The sequence below is a fragment of the Euprymna scolopes genome, chromosome 3 (assembly GCF_053919585.1).
Source record: "Euprymna scolopes isolate OS-2025 chromosome 3, ASM5391958v1, whole genome shotgun sequence".
Lineage (NCBI taxonomy): Eukaryota > Metazoa > Mollusca > Cephalopoda > Sepiida > Sepiolidae > Euprymna > Euprymna scolopes.
In genome coordinates this window covers 151528755-151550398 of record NC_136484.1, presented here as the reverse complement: position 1 = coordinate 151550398, position 21644 = coordinate 151528755, and the positions used below count along the sequence as shown (strand labels likewise).

Here is a 21644-nt window from a genome sequence, read left to right as displayed (position 1 = left end):
ATCTGTAATCTTTTACAGAGAAATAACTCGTGACCTTTATATATATATATATATATATATATATATATATATATATATATATATATATATATATATACTTTTAAGTTTTTTAAAAAATGACTTGCCCGCCGCCACCGAGAATCAAACCCAAAATGTTTAGCTTACGATTTACTTTTTTTCTTTGACGTTGCTGCAAGGCTAAAAATTAAGACATGAAACCATAGCTACTACGTTACACATGCATATACGTAATCTGGAAAAGTCCTTTTTTTCCTCACATTTTTGCACCGACTTTCCCCAGTTAAAACTCAAAGATAAAGTTTCGTATAGGTTCGAATATATATATTAAGTTTCATGTTTGTAGACCAAAAAACTTACAGAGACGTTTTGTAGGCAAATTTTTTAAACAAATATATATACATATACGCTTATATATATATATATATATATATATATATATATATATATATATATATATATTCTGAGTCGTGTTTACTCTACATTCCATCTTAAGATCTTGGAGCTTATTCACGTTCGATTTGATGGAGACTGAAGGCCTTCTCTCTGCACATAGAGGGAACATCTCATAGATTTGATCGTTTTCGAAGATAATGTCCTAACGCTAATATTTTTTAATCGTTTGCCTGCAGTTTTTTTACCCGGAAATATAACGCAACACAGCTTTATTTTAATTATGTACATTTTTCATGATCTTCTCCCTTTTTAATTACAAACCTCTCAATTCAGCTTTAAAAAAGCGAGTGTGAAACCGGTCAACTGGCTCCCTCTTTTTTTACTTTGTTTTCCCCATTTTTACTTTTTTTAAAAAGACATGTTTTACATGTTTTACTTTTAATCATAAATGATAAAAGTCTTCCTTTTGTTTTTACACTATATATATATATATAAATTTATATATATTTATATATATATATATTTATATATTTATACACATAAACAACACGTTTGTCAAGGTCAAATAAAATCTGACGAAGAGATCTTTCTCGAAATATTATATTACACGGACATACCACCAGACCAACTTTCCCAGGTAACCACTGTGCAAATATAAATATACTGCGTATATGAAATATGAATATGTACACATGTCTTTATAAGTTGTATTAATAAATTTCTCACCTGCTTCAGCTTGTGTCTTTCCGTTACTTCTGCATTGTACCGCCTTCTTCAATTCCATTTAATTTATACATATATATATAAATATATATACTATATATATATAAATTATATATATATATATATATATATATATATATATATATATAAAACACTGATCTAACGATTCATATGTAGTCTAGTAATAAATATTATTCACGGATGTGTTTCTTTGTATTCCATTTTGTAAAGAAAACGTAGATGCCTGTTTTAATTCAAACATCCCTGAGCAATAATTAAGTAAATTAAATTCAGTTCAACGCCAAATAACCATATTTCCTCGATTAAGAAAATGTTTCGTAAATTTAGTAATGTATGCAAAAATTCAAAAAGGAAGGAAACATAATTTGGTCACAGTATTATTAACCAAATGTTAAAAAAAAATAAGAATATAAATTCCCTTACCTTATAAACTTAATTGTTCTAAAATAGTTCACAATGCAAACCATTTAATAGAAATAATTTAGAGTTTTGCTATGTTTGTACATAAATCTTGCAAAACAATAAAAATATAAAAAGTAATAGATGTTTAGGAAAGAAAAGTAATGAACATCAAACGCCTTTTAATCAGTAAATGACACTTGTAATTTATGATTCACTAAAAACTGGCGAAAAGTACAATTAAATCATTAAATCAAAGAAATGACAATGCCATAAATTGTATTGAGAGATTTACATTAAAAAGGAGAAATTTAAACAGAAATTTAAACAGTAAAATCTTTAAAACCTGTTTAAGTACATTCTATTATAAATTCTCACAAACCATTGAAGACGTTTGTCACTGTCTCTAGCATTTTAAATTGGTACTTTGGTTATTATATTTTAATTAAATTCGAATGTAATCAATTAAGTAATATAATCTATCTATATATCTATAAAAATAAGATTGTGTGGTGTGTGTGAAGACAACTCTCAACCTACATATTAAACGTATTTTTTATCTACAACTTGAAATTTGGTAAATAGGGTAATCGGACAAGTGGAGAAAGTTTTAATCGGGTTTTATTCGGAAAAGGGGTTGCTAAGGAGTCAAAATTGAAAAATTGGTACTTGAGGGGTCATCGGATTTTTATCTGTTTCTTAACTGGTTCGCAGCTGCGTATGCGCGATTCGTTCATATTAAAGCTTTCTTATATTAAGAATAAGCAGCTTTTAAAACACTTTTTAAAGATCGTGTCAAGCTTACTTAATGGCTATCGTACTTGACTCATTGTCTTTAGGTTTTGGTTTGATCACAGCTCAAGTATTTTATTTTTGCTTACAAGAAGTGAGCTATTAAGAAAAGACATAGTACTCACATGCACATATAAATTTAATCACGTTTTTTTGTTTTGTTTTTTTTTTTACTTATTTTTTTAGAATTGTAACGTTACGTTTAATACCGGGCAACGCCGGATACATCTGCTACTATATCTATATTTCTATATATTTTAATGTTTTGGTTTCATGTTTTTAATATTTATATATTTCTGTAAATCGTACCTTTAATCAATTCAAATTAAGCATTATTTATGAATCCATTTTTCTAATTTTGTTAGAAGAGGTTAAATGCAATTTGACTTTACAGCAAAAGCCAAAACGGCAGACCTGAACGAGAATCATCCCTTATAATTTTTACAGTATGTTTTAGTGTGTAGCATAGCATTCACGGTTGAGGGTGTTTATTCCGAAAACAGTTCTTGACATGTGAAGGTAGAGGTGTTTATACTACGCTGGGTTAGGTCGTAAAAAATACACACCTGCAGAATATTGGTTAAAATTATAGGGGATGATCCTCGCCAGGTCCGTCGCCAAAAAATAAATTAAATAAAAGCTTCTGCACCTCATGTAATAACGTGTAATAATGTCTGACTTACATCGCTATAAATGTACATATATAATTATATGTGTGTGCGTGTGTACGTGTGTATAACATTTATTTGAATATTATTATTATTTCCTTTTTGCTACTGTCATTTAATATTTCAGTACTGAGAGCCTAAACGCCCTATATAAAATATATGAGTGTATTGAATTTTAAGCTCATTGCACTTGGAGTCATAACGAATTATAAATATAATTACGGAGATATATCTGCTAACTGCATTTTTCGGTTCAGAAATCCTATTGTATGACTACTGCAAATAATTGAATGTTAGTTCATAATAAAATATTATATGATTAACAAGGCAGTAATGTAAACTCGATAACTTCTATATGGCGCATTGGCATGCTCTGTAATATATAGCGTAGCAAATCAGTGAAGGAAGCATAATATGTTGAGTAATATTTTGATTGGAACACTGGATGCTATAATGTCATCTTTGCGTGACACTTGTTTCCATATAATTGCAGGAAAATCTATACATCTATGTATTGAGTAATTGTTTAATATAAACAATGCTAGGAAAATTTAGATATACTAGCATGGGTGCCCGCCGTTGCCCGGGTGTTTGGAGGTGTATGCTGAGCAAAACAAAAAAAGCAAAAAAAAAAACGGTCAATTTTTTTTTTAATTTGACCCCTATTATGACCCCTTAACATTTATTGTTTTGGGCTCAAATCAAGCTATTAAGTTAGATCTATGTCCAAGGAACCTATATCTAAAATTTCAAGTGCGTAGACTCAAAATTGTCGGAGGAGTTTGGTAGAGTTCTCAAAGGTCAAATCGTTGAACTTTGACCCCTTAATCGCCAAATTTCTGGCCAAAAACCGATCACATCGATTTTTCCAAATCTCAGTAACCTGTATATCAAATTTCGAGTCTGTAGACTAAAAATTGATATAGTTATTGCGTAGGGAAATGTACACAGAGACACAGATACACAGGCACGTTCACTTTTATAGATAGATAGATAGATAGATAGATAGATAGATAGATAGATAGATAGAAAAACAAAAATATATACGTATAGATTAATATATATGGAAACAATTTTGTGTTTACTGCACACTTTTTACGCAAATATTATGCAAGTGTAAATCATGTAGAATATCTGCATGAATATAATTAATTACACGTAATAGTTAACTAAAGATGATCATTCCATTAGAAAACCGAAAAAACTAATAGGGAATTAATTAAAATGAATGTTTAAAAGAATATGCAAATTAGCTAGATCTTTTGCTAGTGAATGCAATTCCACAACCCATATATAAGAAATTTGTATTTTCTTTTTAAATAAATAGAAAAGAGTTTTTTAATATGAATATGCAATACACACAAAAAAGAAACGAATTAATAGGAGTATAGATAGATAGATTAAAACAGAAGAAAATAGATAAATATATATATACATATATACACAGATGAATAAATTAATAGATGAAAGATCAAGGAAAACTGATGTATAGATGCATAGACACATGCATTGAAATAAATCCTAAGGGGCTATCGATATACTGATATATTGACAAAAACACATAGATATAAATGTATCTCTATTTACATAAATTTACATAACTGTAAATGTTTAAATGTGTGTATATTTCTACGCGATTCACTCTTACGCTAATGAACCGATCATCCTGAATTTTAGCACGCGATTGATAAGCGAAAGATTTAATAATGTGGACTATATTTAGTTTAATTTAGTTTTATGCAAAGAATTGGCAAATAAGGTAGTAGAAATCTTTAGTAAATATTCAGATAACTTCCATTTTTGTGATATTTCGACAATATGTATGAGACATCAATTACTAAATATTCCCAAAGTTGCAATTCTTTAAAGTATTAGAACGGTTTTAAGGAGATATATAATCAAAAATTCAAAAATTCAAATAGTTCATATTTGCATTAAATTTTATCCATAGTCCTGACACATGATTAGACTAATAAAGCAAGTTTTCTTTAAATTACTAAATACCACTTAAGATGAAGCCTGAAGGTTTTAGCATTTTCTCAAATCGAGATCATGTAATAGATGTTGATCAAAATTAGAAAAAGCTTAAGCATCTTGATAGTGGGACAGAAAATTGATGAAAACTTTTTTGTTTGGGGAATTAAATTTAACCGCCTTGTGACGGATATTCTTTAGGTATATATATATATACTAGCATGGGTGCCCGCTGTTGCGCGGGTGTTTGGAGGTGTGTGTTGAGCAAAAAATAAAGTGGTAGTAGGAAGGCAGACTCGAACCCGTACCGCGAAGGAGGAAAAGAACAGGAAAAAACCTGACGTCTTTGCTGTTACAAACACCGCCACACCGTAAGTGAATTAGATTTAAATCAAGCCTAGACAATCGAAAAGAGGAGATGACTTTCGACAATATCGGCGAAAAAAGCAACCCCTCCCTGTAGAAAAGTGCCCAGTTGAGGGTGAATAAATTACTTTTTTTAGCCAATCTTTCTGTATTTTTCGTCTGAAGGGTCGAGCTTCAAAACGATACTGATCTTGTGAAAATTCGTCGCCTGTGTCGAAAGTTTTAGGCAGCCATGCAAGCATGTCAAGAAACAACACCTTTCTGCTCAAGTTGTTGATAAACGACTCCAAAGATCCCAGATTCTTCTTTCCCGCATTCAGGATGGCACGCTACCAAATCTCGTTTTCAGTTATGAGAAAAAATTTAACACCCAAAACGGCCGGGTTTGGTCGAAGAATGGGGAGGAAGGATCCGAGTGGTGATAAGGAAACAATGTGCCGTCTCAGTGATGGTCTGGGAGCCGTGACAGAGTCCGGTAAAAGTCCCCTCCTTTTTGTTGACCAGGGGGTGAAATTGAACCAGCAAAACTATCAAGATAACATCCTCGATGGCGCATTGTTGCCCTGAGTACAGAAGCACTTCAAAAAACGTCCCTGGGCTTTTCAGCACGACTCCGCACCATCACATGGGTCCAAAAAGACTTAGGAGTGGCTTTCCGAGAATTTCCCGCACTTCATCCCCAAAGAGGAATGGTCCCCATCTTCCCCCGATCTGAATCCCCTTGATTTCGGGATCTGGTCATACCTTGAGAACAATGTCTCGACCACTCACCATCAAAGTTTGGAAGCTCTGAAAGTCAAACTGCAGAAGGAGTGGGCCAAAGTCCCCCAGAAAGTAATTCGTGACACATGTAAGGCTTTTCCTAAACGTCTTCAACAAGTTATTCACGCAGATGGTGGACATATCGAATATTTTGTGTATTAACTTTCTATTGCTTTTTCTACAATAATACATTGCAAAAATTCTAAATTTTGTTTAATTTCCTAAATATAACCACTTTAAGTTGTAACGATAAATACTGATGACCCTGTACATATATATATATATCTATATATATATCTATATATATATCTATATATATATATATATATATATATATATATATATATATATATATATATATATATATATATATATATATATATATGTTAGACATTAAGAGGAGATTATAGATATAGATAAATAAGGTTGTTCCGTAATCGTGTCTGGGGAGTTGGCTAATTTCAGTTAATGTTTGTAGATGTGATATCTACCGCCTGCATACCAGCAGTAACTATCTTAGTTGTATATGACGCGTTGCTTGTCACATCGTAGAATGTAGAACTGGATGAAAATATAAGAATTTAAAAAAAAAATCGAGGCATACTCAATAGATTGCGCCATGGCCCATATCGTTAGGTCGTCAGTATTGCACACTTCATGAGTGCGACGACCTTGGTTCGCGCCTATGTCGGAGCATGTCACTGATGAGATGCAGTACATCGAAACCCACTTTGGGTCTGGCGTTGTCCGTTGTCGATGCAATTGCTCGATTCTATCTAATTCTGGGTTCTAGCTTTATCTTGTAAGATGTATGTGAACGGGAATATATATATATATATATATATATATATATATATATATATATATATATATATATATATAAGGGAGTAGTCATCAACAATGTATATTTTGTAACATTATTTTATCATACCGTGTCTTGGTTTTTCATTGAGAATTGTGTTTGGATCATTGTAATAATGTTTTTAAGTCATTGAAATCGTTTACGCGCGTTTCAGACGGTCTCTGATGCGTCCTCGTCAGAAATTATTTTCAAATGTGTAAAAATGGCGATTTTCAGTTAATTTGAAGTTTTTCCAAGGGGTGGAGGCTTGTAAGTGTTTATTATTCATTGGTATGCTGAATTTTTATTGCTTTTTTATTTGGCTTGTCCAAGGAGACCGTCTGAAACGCGCGTAAACGATTTCAATGACTTAAAAACATTATTCCAATGATCCAAACATAATTCTCATTGAAAAACCAAGACACGGTATGATAAAATAATGTTAAAAAATATACATTGTTGGTGACTACTCCCTTATTTAAATATACATCTTTCTTTCGTTGGAATTTATTAACCCATTTTATACATATATATATATATATATATATATATATAAACTATTATATGAAAGTCACCTTATGTGTGTGTGAATTCCTTCCTCATAGGTTGCGAAGCGACTGAGCCTATCTATTGCAAATTTCGTACAAACTTAATTTATATGTCTACCAATATTTTTTAATATGTTTTGTACAGAAATTCATCCGATATGTATCGAAAATCGAAAAATCCCGATCTTAAAAACAGTTTTTTTTTCTTTTATCTATAAAAAAAGAAGAATTTTACAGGGGGATATTTTACGTCACACTTAAAAAAAAAGATTTATTATCATCTGATGCTGTAGCTCAGTGGTAGAACGTTCCACTACAGATCGAATGGTCCCCTGTTCAAGCCCGGTGTACCTCCAATTTTATTTTAATTTCTTCTTATTAAGAGTTCAATATATGATAAAAGAACTACCATTTAAAATAGCGACAAATCATTTCTTCGTTTGTATATTTTAAAACTAAACATTAATCAGATGTAATTTTTCCAGGGCACTCATCATGAAACCCAAATATCAGCTTAAGTTATATTGTAAACAAACACAGACGGAATTTGATGAACGACATTATCATTATTATTTTTAATTATTTACTTGTTTTCGAATAGGTCCATTGAGCAAATTATTCCTCGTAATATAACATAATCAATAAGGGATCGATTATATAATAATACATACGCCAGTTGCATAAATTAAAACATCATTTTTAAGCCTGTTGTACGCCTTGCAACGCCGGGCAACCAGCTAGTATATATATATATATACATATATATATATATATATATATATATATATATATATATAGATATAGATATAAATATAGATATATACATATATACATATATATATATATATATATATATATATATATATATATATATATATATATGAATGGAAATGTATAAAAAAGAATGCAAAAAGTATAAAAGCTTATAACTTTTCTTTATTCGTTTTCAATTGGTGACGTGCAGGAATACAAAATAATATTATGAAAAAAAAATTTTTTAACTTTTTTACATGTACATAATTTTCGACCGATCTTCAGTTTTCATCGGTGTAGTGAAAGTATGAGCATACACGGGGAAAAGGAGAATGGAAAAGGAAGGAAGAGGATGAGGAGGATTAGGAGGAGGAGGAGGAGGAGGTAGAGCAATGTAAAGGTGCCACGTCAGTTTTAAATATATACACATATAAGTACGCACATACACACATGCACACAGTACATATACACATCTATATGTATACAAGGTGACCCCCAAAAAAAACAAAAGCTAAATGGAGGCCATCTAGAACATATCCTGTAGAACGGAGAAAAAAAGGACAAAGACCCTAATGTTTTGATGTGATGTTTTGAATATAATAAACTAGTTATGACCAAAGTTTCATTCCATTTGGACAAAACACTATGAAACGGGTCTCGTTTTGGGGGGCGTAACCCTATATATATATATATATATATATATATATATATATATATATATATATATATATATATAGTAAGTTATAAAATATATATGGCGATTAAGCTACACTGAATATTCCGCGTTTCATCCACTCTAGGACTCTTCAGGCTTATGCGCGAATTTTGTGGTTGTCTGTCGTTTTTATATACGCACCTTCTATTGAGATTTTAGTTAGCCAATCAGCTTTCTAGTATCCACCGCGCCCTTCCTATCAGCCAATGGACATGCACTTATCGGACAAAGGTTTTTTTGACCTCTGGTTGACCTGTTCCTTTGTGTGTGCTCTATTTAGCCTGGATATCTAGTTTCTTGACATGTTTTAAATCTAGGTTATGTTTTTTATGTTAGTTTACATATAAATATATATATGTACATACATATATGCACATATATACATATATATATATACATACATATATGTGTGATCGTTTGTGTATATTCATGTTTATTTAATTTATTTATTTGTTTATTTTCTATTGTTTTCTTTTTAGTTTTAAAACTATTTTGTATCGCTATCCTAGAGTAAATGTTATTTTGTGAACACAGTTGTTCGCTATTTCTCTTCTACAGTTTAATAGATGTTGGGGTTCTTTAAAGTACAGGATAGCAAATTTTCCATGAAGGCATAATCTACATGGGTCGTCTAGTAAATACTTAAAGTTTACGCATAAATTTATACTTTCGTATATTAAATGTATGTGAGTAAATGAAGTAGTTATACAGGGTGTCCGTAAAGTTACTATACAGTCTTATTGTTTTATTGTATTATATTTGTATTAATAGTTAATGTTTATTTTTTACAGGTTTATTTAATCAAGCATGCCACGCAAGCTAACTTTGGAAGAGCGCAAATTTATTTTGAAGCGAAGGCCTCCAATTTGAATATTTGTCATAGAAATTGTTTGCCTTGATTGTTACAGTCTTTTCGGATGTAAAACGTGTATTTTCTGAGATTTTTATAAACATAAAGGTTTTATTTCTTTTGTTACAAATAAATATTTTAATACAATATCTTACTGTACTGTTAATATATTACAGGGTGTCTGCATAGCAACTTGTAAGACTATATAGTAACTTTACGGACACCCTGTATATATATATATATATATATATATGTGTGTGTGTGTATGTGTGTGTGCGTGTGTGTGTGTGTGCATACTAATATACTAATGTATAAGTATAAAATGATAGAGATATTACAACATATTTTTATAGATGAGCAGATAGATTAGAACAGAAATTATGAATAGATTAAAGCAATCTAACAAATTTATATACATGTATAAAACAACGTACATGAATAAATAGATATTATTTGCTGTTACTTAGCCTTCTTTTTTTGTTAGAAGGACACATTGATATACAATATAGATCTGCTACGTAATACACAATAGTGTACTTTCTACTAAAATTATTAACGCATATTTGAATGGCCTCGCTATAATCAACCTCCAAACAGAATTGTGTACGTGTATAATTTCTCAACAAGTACACCTTACATAAACCTTTGTCTCCACATTCACTTAGAGAAATCATTTCCTATACCCTGTTGTATAGGCCTTGTATACCCAGTTCGTTTAAACAGTAAATTTTGGAAAGTTTCTCGTCTAAAAGCTAAGGCGCCATCTTGTCGAATTCAATAGAAAACCGCGTAATCAGACATCTGCGTCTTTTGCATTTATTTTGCACTCGCCTTTTTTTTCTTTTTTTTTTCTTTTTATTAGTCTTTAGAACAGCTTTCTTTCTCTTTTTATTAAATTTTCGTTCTTTCATTACAATTCCATTCTCAAGTGCCCTCTCCTCTTCCCCCTTCTTCGCATTAACCTTCTCTCTCGATAAGAGAACTTCGTCCCTCGGTGAGTTGGTTTGTCACACTTCAGTTCGAAATCGCAATGACTAATATTAACTGTTTGAAGTTCATATGCAAATGCTGAATTATACAGTGGGCATGGGTAACTTCAGAACAAAGGTTATTATTATAGCGAGAATATTATTTGACTTTATATTTTCTATATTTAAAAATATTAATTGCAGTTCATAAAATTACGCATCAAAAAGAGAGGCACATAGTTATCGTTAATAGTAATAGAATGAATAATCGATCTTGTTCGAAATTCTTAATTATTATACAATTGGTTATTCCGAATCAAAAATTGCTTTTAAAAAAGTAAACTCTTATTTGAGGTGTGCGGTGTGTCCTGGTCTACGTTTAAATGTAGATCTAAATAACATTGTTTTTAAATTGATATATAGTGGAACCCCGGAATACGGTGACTCTAGGATACGGTTTTTTTTAAGGTTACGATGTGGAATCGACTTACGGTATTATTTATAATATTATTTCATTATATACCTGTGTATTATATGCTGTATTGTATATTGTTACTAATTTTTAATGCCGTATTCTTGGGTTCTACTGTGCTTTCAAATTATTTCTTTTTTCTATTATATTGATTTTGATGAACGTATTATAAGATTTTTCTTCTATATAGTTCTACTTTTTTTCCTATTCATTCGCCCGTGACATTTTTTCTAGGTTTATTTTTTTTTTTTTTTGTGTTCAAAATGAAAATGCCTCAACTCGTTTCTGTATAACTGCCTCGATGCAGGCCTGAATTAATAAAAACAAAATTGTAAAAATCATTCTAAGCCAACTCCATGCATTTCTCTGGATTTATCAAAATTGCTATTTTGATCCATTCTTAATGCAAAAAAAAATTAAATATATAAAATAAAAAAAACTTTTCTTGAATAGGCAGTTTGAGACAAAATTCACGACAGAGCTAACATCTACATTACCAGAGCTTTCCTTGTCCTTATCTGGGGTAGCTATCGCCTACCGTCAGAAAACTCATTAACTTTTTTTCTTATCGTCTCGTCATCAAAAATAAATCTATAAACTTATTAATTTTAAATACTTCTACTTTTTCTCACTGAACTTTCTTTCCACAATGAAGACAAATGAGCATTGACTTTTATCAATAACTTTTGATCAAATATAATTTGTGTAATTGGATGGGAAAGCTTTTTTGGGAGGAGGGGCGATTTTTGATCCAACTGGATAATTCCCATCACTTAAATACATTATAATCTCATCGACATAATGCGGCATAATTAGGTCAACACAACGATTCCCTCTGTGTGGTGCAGATCATCGAAGTTAAGCTACGTTGAATCTGATCAGCACCAGTTAGGTAACCACTTACGAATATCAGAATTTATTTATTTAGAAGGACCTCGACATCTTCCTGTAAGAACTGCAAAACTTAACGTCTTCATCCCCCCTAACCTGGATATACATGCGACTCGGTACTGCTTGTGAACTAGATATTCCGATGAATTTTCCTCCTTAAGAGGAAGACGTTTAAACCCGTTTAGGATGAATGCCGTTGTCTTCTTGGCTTAATTTTTCGACTCAGACTTCTTTGATATCTCAATTAATTAATGTTCTACAAATACTCTAAAGGTGTTAACAACATCCTAGGTTTTCTCTATGTAGATTTCCATTTATAAATTTTATTTACGTATTTGAATTCATTATTTAGTTTTTCATTTAAGATTTCTCTCGATTTCTTACATTTAAGTATAAACTTTTTAAAAATTTAATTTAAAATGTTTCTCTTAAATCAGCTCACTCCAAAAATCTTCCCCCAAAATTGGAATTCTAAAAATCGACCTCCAAACATGCATTGTTAAAAGCACTAATTTAATTGATATACTTTGTTTTAAATGCGTCCAAGTATAAACATGAGCTGGACAGCATATTTTATTAGTGCATACAAATGTCAGATTTTGCATGTGATATTTTCCTGGAAAACAAAGAGTGAAGGCACTGACAGTATCTCTGGCTGGAGTTTGACCACTCAGAAGATATTTTCGTTGTTTAAAAAATAAATGTCTTATGAAATGGAAACGTCATGCTGGATTCGACCTACTTAAGAAAATAGTTTTCCTAGGTGGGCTTCAGACAAGCCCCCATTAATGATGACCGGCTAGATGTCATCTTTGGTGAATGTCACGAGTGGTCAACTTCTAGGTAGCCGAATCACAAAAATCACAAAATTCCAGAATCAGTGAGGTCTGAAAAGATCCCAAGGGATAGGAAGGAGAAGCAGTCATAACTAGCCTACAGGAGGAGGAGTAAGATGGTAATTCGAGCTGAACATTTGAGACAGAGGCTAGTTGTTTTCCTGGGAGATGCCAAGCGATTGGTCCCATGTGCCTCTCCGAGCACGTTAAAATCATTGGCTGATGAACTGTATTTATATTTCAGTCTGATCAGACAAAACCCTCATTCTGCAAGTCTGCTATTCAACCTCAGGAAAACATTACCACGTGTAACATCCACTGGAAGAACATTATTTGTTATAAATTGGGATTGTAAGTTTTCAGGGACAATTCCCCGACATAATGTGCGTGGTGCAGATCATATTTATATAAGTATTTATAATTTTTCACGCTTCGGTTGGCAATAACATTTCCGTCGGTCTGTCAAGCTTAATGTTAAAGATAATTTAGGTTGGTCTGTAATTGTTACATGACAGTGCTGTCCCCTTCTCATGTTAGAGGGCATACTAGATAAATGAAAATGATATTGGGATAAGGCTAGAATCGAACCCTGTAGGCAAGTGTTAAAGATAATGAAAAATGGAATGTGAGAAATTAAGTCCATTGTTAATTCTATTAGAAATAGTTAAATATTGTTTATGTCGGAAAAAGAGTCGATTGCCTATTCTTTTAGAAATCTGGGTATTAAATATGTCAGTTAAATGAATACACAATGCGAGTTAAAATATATTGTTTAAAAATAGGTTAGAAATAGAATTGAGGATTCTTTTGTTTACCATAAGTGTGTTTGGACAAACATTTGTGAATCCACGTGAAAGTAGTTACGTTAGAAAACACACTTCTGACGTCATAAACAAAGAAGATTTCTCAATATAGGAATCAAAGTTTCGAAGTTAGAAGTCAGTTGAAAGACAGAATGGATGAGAATCAGATATTCAGAGCAGATCACACACGGTGATAGTCAGTTCGAGAGAAGAGCTCCTTAGAAGCGAAGGGAGAAAAATAGACCATATAAATCAAAGTTTGAATTCATGACATCACCTATCGGCCGGTTGAAGAATAAAGAAACCAACTATGTTTGTAAATGTTGTCTCGTGTCGTCATTTCTTACAACAAAAAGATAAATGTGTTTTATCATTATCTTGTAACGAACTTTGTACAACCCTTCGAAGATTATGTGCCCTCCCCTCCTCTGTGTTAAGAACTTGCATCATATCTCCCAGTCTGTATTAATATAAAGCCTCCAAGAATTGTCACAGTCGTCATGATGTAATATATATAAATATCTTCCCATCAGAATTTTCATCACTATCGTTATATATGTGCCCCAATATGAACTCCCGTCATCTTTAAATATGGACACCTATACAACATAATTCTTAAGTTTCAAATTGTATTCTCATCGCTAAAACTCATATTAAATAGACTCATCTTAATCTACGAGGTACCTTAAATAAGTTTTAAGACATTTTGTGCACTTTTATTGATGGTAGATACAAGAAACTCTAGCCCCTTCGAAGTAATCTCCTCCGGCTGCATTGCACTTGTTGTACCATTCCAACAACGTCTGGAATGCCTCATTAAATCCGCTTGCATGATCGTGTCAATGACCCTCGTTACAGCCTCATTCATTTCCTCAATTATCTCATGTCAGATGGTAAGGTTTTCTCTGGGCTTATGGAATAACCCAAAGTACAGGGGGCAAGATCTGGACTATAGGGAGAGTGAGGATGTTCATCTTGGTTAAATAGTCTTGTGACAAAGATGAAGTTGTGGACTGGTACGTTGTCTTGGTGAAAATGGCACTGACCCGATTTAAAGAGTGCTAGTCTCTTCCAGCGTAATATCTTTCTGAACTACCTTAAAACCTCAGCATAGTATTCCTTGTTGACTGTCTGATCGGTGAGAACCCGGTACATGTAGACCATGCTCGTGGTGTCAAAAAAGGGATCATCATAAGTTTCTGGGTGGATTTGCTCTGACTGGCCTTCTTGGGTCTGGGAGATCCATCATTCCTGACCTCCGTAGCAGCAGATCCATCTTTCATCGCAGGTCAGCAGAGCATTAAGAAGTGCGGAATATAAATTGAATCACCAACTGTGACAATCAGGCTTTAGTAAGGTGTATTCCAATTCATGTCGTAGCTGTTTATTTGAACCTGAAGTCTTTAAAAAATGGTCAGTCATCTCATAAGATGTGTACCAATAACACTGAATTTTTAAGAATCTACGACAATTTTATATGCCTGTGCAAAAAAGTCTGGAAACCTATTGTAGGCTCCTCGTAGCTACGTCCAATCATCTCTATAAAAAAATCTTTCACGCTTTAATTTAAAATGTTACCGTCACCCTTATGTCTGTCACCGTTATGTCTGTCACCCTTATGTTTATTCGTGCATCTTAAGAATATGTTATTGATTTTATTCCAAATTCTAAATTAAATAATTCCAAATTTTCGTATCTATGAATCGTAACCGAATAAAGATAGTGGCGACTAACTGAAAGCTGGGAATATTTTAAAAGAACAATGAAAAATTATAGAAAAAGCCGGTAAAAAAAACATTAAAAATAGCAACGACAAAATTATATAAGACTGAAAAATAACAAGTGCGGCAATTAAATAAAACCTCATGGTCGTCAATGCTAATGTTGTATTATGAACGAGCGTAGTGTGACAAAATGTTTGTATGATTTCTCAGCTGCACTTTACATATACGTACGGGTGTATATTTCTGATAATGCAACAACTCAGCTGATATGAAACAATTTTCGATATTATGCAAACAAGTCAATCTATAGCTTGTGATAAGTGGCACAAGCGTGACAGAGGAGGGGGTAAGAGGATGACGGTTTGCAGCAAAGAAATGCGGGCACAACCACGTCTGCTTTTTCAGCTCTCACTATCTTTTGTTCTTTCTATAAAGCAAAAACAATACAATTTTTATTGACATTCTATTAATCGAGATTTCCATTATTTCTGTGTTTGACCATTGACGTCATCTCCAGCACATCCTAGTTGGGTATTCTGTTTGCGTTTGCTATTCCAAAATATGACTCGAGTACCCGGCATTACTTGCTCACAATCCAACACAATCTCGCCCGTATTATCATGATGCAGATTATTCTCTTTCAATATTCAGATTTTACCTAGACGCCCATAGTGTCCATCTCTGATACACTTCAATAGTATACTGAAACAGATATCCGTTGCACTTTACCGCTATTAAATACTTCAAATGCTTCCCAATTGAAAGGATATAAATAAATATCATTTCTTCTCAATGTATATACTCGTTGTATCTTATTTTCCCATTGACAGTGTGTATCGAGCATTTTATATTTACGGCCTAGCAACTTTTCATTAAGCACTTTTTTGTTGTACATAGGCTGATCGGTTGTGGGCCACTTTTTGCTCGTATTTTTTTAATAACGTATAATTGCCTTTTTACATTTTCTCGCATTTTGCTAAAATGACATACGAATTTTTTTTCCGAGCACATAGTTAGGGGGGGAAAAATGGAAAATTAATTAAAATCTCCGAGTAAAAATAAAAGATACAACAAAATAAAGTTAATGTGTATGTGAATCGATAAACGATAGAAGTGCTTCTGCAATTACGACACAAAAACATAGAATGCGGCATGATCAAAAGCGTCACCGCTAGCGGATATTTTGAAAAGCTTCAATCGACGTAAAAGAGGAACTGATGTAATTTGAATCGAGAGGCAATATGGCGACAGGAATATCAGGGTTAGCAGATGCGAGAGAAAAGGTGAACACGGAAATTATATTGAATCGGGCATTTTCTAGGTTTGTTTTTTTTTTTTTTGTTGTTGTTATTTTTATTGCAACTTTGAAGCTTTATTAAATGGATTTGTCCGTCGGTCAGGCTCCGATGAGCAATAACATTTTAATATAAGTTTATTATGGCTAAATTTGGAGTAGCATTTTCCTTGGTATGTCTCGCTTAAATATGAAATTACATGTTTATTAGTTTGCCTTTTTTTTTTCTTTTTTGAAAAGCATTTTCGTTAGTATTCCACATTAAGTTTAAAATAGTATTGCTCTATGTCGATCAATCACGTTTAAGGTTAAAATGGCGTTTTCTTTATAATTTTTATCGGTTTAACACGCTTATTCTTAAAAGCATTTTCTTATGTTTGAAATAGATTTTACTTTGGTCAGTCACACTTAAATTTGAAATAAATTTAAATTTTTGAAATAGCATTTTTCGGTTTGTCAAACTATAGTGTGAAGTAGAATTTTTGGCGGTCTATTATTTTTACTTTGAAATAACATTTTTATTTGGGTCTGCCACATTTAAGTTTTAAATAGAATATTCTCTTACGTGTCGTACTTTAGTTTGAAATAGAATTTTCTTTGGTTTTTCACACATTTTAAATAGTATTTTCTTTGATCTGGCACACTTGAGTGTTAAATAGAATTTTATGTGGCTGACACGCTTCACTTTTAATTGGAAAACCACGTTCTTTTTTTTTTTTTTTTGGTCCTAGTTAATGTCGAAATATTATTTACTTTGATCCGTTACATTTGAGTTTCAAATAGTATTTTCATTGGTCACATTTATGTTTGAAATAGCATTTTCATCAATCTATTGCGCTTATATTGAAAATGGAATTTTCATTGACTCTTACGATGATATTTGATATATCATTTTCAGTGGTCTGTCACAATCTAATTTGACTAGCACATTTTGCTTGCCAAGCAAGCGTGTAACATTACACTTGTATTGGTTTGTAATGCTTTATTTTGAAATAACGTTTTTTTATCTGCCACATTTAATTTGAAATATATTTTTGTCAGTCACGGGTAAGTTTGAAATGGTATTTTCATCAATCTATCACACGTTTAACATAGTCTTTTCGTCAGTTACAACGCATTAGTTTGAAACAATATATTTGTCTGTCACGCTTGCGTGAAATCACATGTTCTTTGTTTGATGATGCTTAATTTTGAAATATAATTTTCATTAGTCTGTAACGCATAAGTTTTTTAAATAGAAGTTTCGTCGTTCTGTCAAGACTAAGTTTTATATAATCATTTTCTTCGGTGTCATACTTAAATGTGATGTAGCATCTTCGTGAGTCTTTACAATATCATTTTATTTGGTCTGTCATGCTTAGATGTAAAATAATAAATTCGTTGCTAAACGGCCATACTGAATAAGGATATCTGAAGAATATATATATATATATATATATATATATATATATATATATATATATATATATATATATATATATATATATATATATATATATTGCACGGACAATTTTCGCACCAGCGTTTACTTTCATCTAAATAGGATGCCTCTGTTGTTGATTCAATTTCATGAAAGACGCTAACGATTGTAGATTAACACAATTATGTTCGTTATGCGATTCTCACGTAACCTATTTAACAATTTAAAAATGGTTGCATACGTATCTCACCAATTAGTTTTTTTCTTATTATTAATTTTGGAATCTTTATCTCAAACGAAGAAACGCACGTTTAACTACATATTATTTCAAACATTTTGCTGATCGCACTTGAGTTTCTTTAATACTGTTTACTGTGCTTTTGTTCTCACTTATCTAACCAATGCAAGCAAGTGCATCGTTTTCATCATAACTCTTTCTGATTGGTGTAACTCCGGTCTCGGTAACCCATCGAGATGAAATATTTTGATAGAATTAATCAGTATTAAGTATTTCAACTAAAAAATATCGAATATTCGTCAGGAAATTTTTTTCTACTGATATTGTTATTGCTAGACAAGGGTTTCTCAGATGCCTGGATATCTAAAAAGTTAAAGCGGTACAAACTACAGTTTTTCGCTATTTAGTCTGGATCTAAAGTAAAAAAAAAATAATTGAATTTGGGAATCCAGATTAATTATCTGGTCAGTACAAAACTTTTGCCGGTTAGCATAATGGGAATCTTAAACCATTATATTTTTATGCGTATTATTACTTGAACATATCACTATAAGTAATTTATAACTTCTTTTTTAGTTTATTAAGGCATTATTCATATTTTCTGCAATAATTTAACCCAGATTGACCAGAAAACGATCTTTTTGAGTCAACAATAAGGAAGTCAATTCCATCAGGATAATGCTTGTCCTCAATTTTTTCCATTCTGTGTGTAAATAAAGCTTATATATTATGTATGTATAAACTTTGCTATCAGTTTTAAATCACCTAATTTCCACTTAATCTTCATCATATCGTATGAATCCGAAGATTATATTGTTGGCATTGGTTTTCCCGATAATCTTCTAGTCAGAATCCTTTCTGAAAGGACATTAGGTACTTACTAGAGTAACCACGAGAAAATTGCAAGTATACTAAATGAAAGCAATTTTTTATAGTCCTTTTCGTTTTCCGTTACGATGACATCATTTTTCACAAGGATGGACATTTGTATACAGCCGCGATACTCTGTTAGATACTAGAAATTCAAGTTCTCTCTAGTAAGCATTTAAGTTCTCTCCAGTAGGCATTCAATTTCTATCCAATAAACGTACAAGTCCTTAAATGGAGTTAATGTGGTAATTCGTATGGAAATTTATGTATTGTTGCCACCATTGCGATCAGTTTATAAAGCACTTTTTAATTTGTAGCCGGTTTAGCGATTTTAGATTCTAATGCACAAATAATGTGACATAACATTTGCTATTGATAGTTATTTTCTCGAGGTATTGCGCATCTTAAAATACAAAAACCAAACCTTGCGAGTTTTTGTAACTTTCGATGGCATTCACCTGCTGCTGTCTATGCAGCTGACCGCCATTTTAATGCCAGAGTGAAATGATCATCCATGTTTCATTTATCGTCATATATTGACTCAAAACTCCTTTGTGTTAAACAAGGTAAAACAACGATCTCAATCATGAACGCGTTTTTGTTTTGGATTGAGTGTAAGCAAAGGCGCCATGCACTTAAAACACAGCATCTTTATGTACAAATTTTTTATACAAAATGTTGAATACACTGCCTTATGACATCGGCTATCTTACGCAATTCATCTTATGAACGGCTAAATCGAGTTTATGGATTTTATCATGTTTTACAGAACAACTATTGAATTTAAGCGTCCTGGGCGTTGAGCATCATTTGTGTCTGTACAACAGGGTTTTAAATCTGACTTCAACGCTTTAACAATTAGCTATTGAACGGACAATCAATATATATATATATGGCAAAATCACGTTGACACACCGGTTCTCGTCAGATCACCGAAGTTAAGCAACGTTGAGCCTGGCTAATACCATATGGCTGACCATTTGGGAATTCTAGGCGCTGTATGTGCTCTCCGCTCATCTCGGCATTTGTTTCCAGTCGTCTTGTACCTCAACTTACCACTGGTATGCAACAATGTTGACTCAGGAGAGGCGTGGTTGGAGATTGCGCAACTCTTACCACACAAATTTCACGCGCAGGCAACGTTGAGCCTGGTTATATATATATATATATATATATATATATATATATATATATATATATATATATTCTGTTCAGTTTGGTCTTATGGGAATAGTGTTGGAACCTTTTTGTGAAAATTCAGATATCTCCAATTTTTGCGAAATTTTAACATAGCTATTAAACACTAATTAATCAATATTTCCAAAATTTTAGTTACTTTGAGGAAGATACACATTCTTTGCAAAACTGTTCAATCAATGCCTAAAAGAGAAATGCTTCTCAACACCTTGAAAAGCCTTATTAGTTTATCCAGTATTTAAAAACTCTAGCGATCGGTTTTCTGCATCTCAGTACAGACCAATTAGTCTTGTGTGTATTGTAAGTTGTTTGAATCCGTGATCAATAGAGAAATTACCAACCATCTCAGCAATAATAACCTATTCAGTGACAAGCAATATAACTTCCCTTCTGCGAGATCTACAGATGATATGCTGACTCACACAGGATCAGTGAATCTATCGACGAAGGTTTCCTCTCTAGAGCAATAGTTCTTGAAATATCAAAGGTATTTGATAGGGGTGTCCATAGGGGTTTACTTCACAATATCTCCAGCTATGGGATATCTGGAAATGTTTTTCTCAACTATCGAATCATTTCTCTCCAATAGGTTTATACAAGCAGTCATCGGTGATCAGAATTCAGAGGATCAAATTATCAACGCAGTCGTGCCTCAGGGATCAATCCATATTTTTCTTCTTTATTTTCATCAATGATCTGCCAAACATAACTTCCTTGTTCAAACCACATCGTAAGTTCGCTCACATGTACGCAGACGACACTATTATCTATGGCAACACTTCAAACGCTTGCAATGACGAAAATCTCTTTGGGTCTCTCTCCTCCGACTTTGAGCACATGGTGCATTGATCCCCACATGACTCCAGCTAATGTGAATGGCTCTAGTCTCAAAGCACCCTGATCTTATAACCTTCTTGAACCGAGCTTCACTCTTGCACTAAAGTGGAAGACTTACATAAAATCAGTTGCCAAGGCCGCTGGGGAAATGGTTGCGTCATTCTATCTCTTCAGAAGGTATCCCACTCGGGACGTTATAGTGTGCTTGTATAAGAGCTAGGTATGCCTTAAAATTTGGAGTATTTTGCTATATCTGTGAAGGAACCGT

General features: G+C 32.4%; 1 pseudogene; it reads left to right on the top strand.

The window, feature by feature from the left end:
* Positions 1-20230: 20230 nt before the first annotated feature.
* LOC145265614 (5S ribosomal RNA) lies at positions 20231-20347 on the top strand (annotated as a pseudogene).
* The last annotated feature ends 1297 nt before the right edge of the window (positions 20348-21644 follow it).